Here is a 2,040-nt window from a genome sequence, read left to right as displayed (position 1 = left end):
AGCCATTTGGACATGACGTTGAATATTTATATAGGCTCAGTCGTAGGTAAAGTATTTCTCAGACCTCAGGTTATAGATAAGGTACTGGAAAGTGCAGTCAGCCTGCAAAGGAGGCTGCTTACAAAACATCGTTGTGTCCAACCATACAGTGTTAAAAAAACCTACGGGACCCACACCAAACGGGATTAACAAGAGAACTAGTGCACGTGTACAAAGAAGGGCAGGACGAAGTCACAGCTTTGTTCGCCTCACGGGAGAACATGAACTGCTAGACACTTTAAGAAATACGCCAACTATGAGGCGAAGGCTTATTTACAAAGCTTCACGGAACAGTATGAAGTGACCAGTCTGGAAGATATAGTACATCAATCTCATAGAAACCGCAAGGACTAGACCAATTACAGTATGAAACGCACTGGAGTTATTTGAATATTCATCATTCCTGCATCTTATATGCAAATGGAAAGAGAGGAAACCTAATATGTGGAACAGTGCGAAGAAACCCTCTGCCATGCACTTCACAGTGATTTTTCACAGTATGGATCTAGACTGAATAGTGTCCACTTCGCACAGTCCACGAGACACTGTGGAATTTAGACCACGACATTGGAGAAAACTTTGGTCACCAGGAGTTATGCACTTGAAGATTTTCCGCCCCTCTGATTATTAGTTCTTCCTTCACCCATCATGTATGCTGCGTAGTTTTGTATGTATCAATAGTCCGTCGTTAGCGCCGCTTGTGTTTCTTTGGGGAACGATTGTCCGCCATCGTCGGGGAAAGTGAGAGTGTTTGGATTCTCCGATAGAGTGATGAATACTGGAACGCTCGTCGAAGCACAGCGTGGGGTGTAACGTTAGAAGGTTTGTTTGAATGATAACAATGCAAGTCTTTTGTGGTGCGTCTATATGTCTTACACGTAATAGTGCGAACGAGACATTTATTGCAGAATTTAAGACAACGGGTGTGTGTTATCGGTAGCAATATCTTCCAAAGCGCCACGCATAAAAACGAGGGGGGCTCATACCTCGGGTTCTATTTGTGACGGAAAGGTAGGGTCAAGCGTTTTGAATAGCCCTTGAGCTAAGGGCCATTTGTACACTCAACAGAAGGAGCGTCTTACTGTAACTATCCTACAGTACAGAATCAAAGTTTGAATATTGTGCACTTCCTCCAGGAGAAACTATGCCCGAACAGGCCATGAAGACCCAACGGTACCGACCGACCGCCGTGTCATTCTCAGCCCGCAGGCGTCACTAGATGCGGATATGGAGGGGCACGTGGTCAGCACAACGCTACCCCGGCCGTATGTCAGTTTGCGAGACCGGAGCCGCTACTTTTTGATCAAGCAGCTCCTCAGTTTGCCTCGCAAGGGCTGAGTGCAGCCCGCTTGCCAACAGCGCTCGGCAGGCCGGATGGTCACCCATCCAAGTGATAGCCCAGGCCGACAGCGCTTAACTTCGGTGTTCTGACGGTAACCGGTGTTACCACTGCGGCAAGGCCGTTGGCTTCCTCCAGGAGAAGGAGGAGATTAATGTTTAACGTCCCCTCGACAATGAGGCTATTCGAGACGGAGCACAAGCGTTGGTTAAGGGGCTCCGGAACGCCCTATACTTGCAATGTTAAAATAACGCTTATAAATTACATCTTTCCTCACAAAGTATTTGAGGTAGGAATTTGAACTTTTTACAGATTATTTATTGGAATATGGGCTACAACTTAACACAGGGATTTTACAAAATTTTAGTTCAGTTATTAAAGATGATTTTGTTTCGATTGTAATGAAAATTCACAACATTTTTTTGCAATTTTTTATTTATATATTCAAAAATATACAGTTTTTTGGGAAAAGGCTGTGTTAAATTATGCAGAAGGTACTGTGTAACATTTACTGAAAGTTTGAAACAAATATGTTTGGAAGATCCTTAGAAAACATGTAATTAGTATGAGAAAATAAAAGTTTTGGGAATCGAGCGACAAAGATTGGATTAACTTTTTAGTGCATTCCAGGTCCATAGGATGGATTATCTTCAGCCTCTGCA

At 43.7% G+C, this 2,040-nt stretch overlaps 1 pseudogene; it reads right to left on the bottom strand.

Moving 5' to 3' along the window:
• Positions 1-1,389: 1,389 nt before the first annotated feature.
• Positions 1,390-1,507, bottom strand: LOC126191852 (5S ribosomal RNA; annotated as a pseudogene).
• Positions 1,508-2,040: the final 533 nt, after the last annotated feature.

Source organism: Schistocerca nitens, chromosome 6 (genome assembly GCF_023898315.1).
Source record: "Schistocerca nitens isolate TAMUIC-IGC-003100 chromosome 6, iqSchNite1.1, whole genome shotgun sequence".
Classification (NCBI taxonomy): domain Eukaryota; kingdom Metazoa; phylum Arthropoda; class Insecta; order Orthoptera; family Acrididae; genus Schistocerca; species Schistocerca nitens.
Note: the sequence above shows the minus strand (reverse complement) of the source record. Positions and strands in the feature narration are given on the sequence as shown.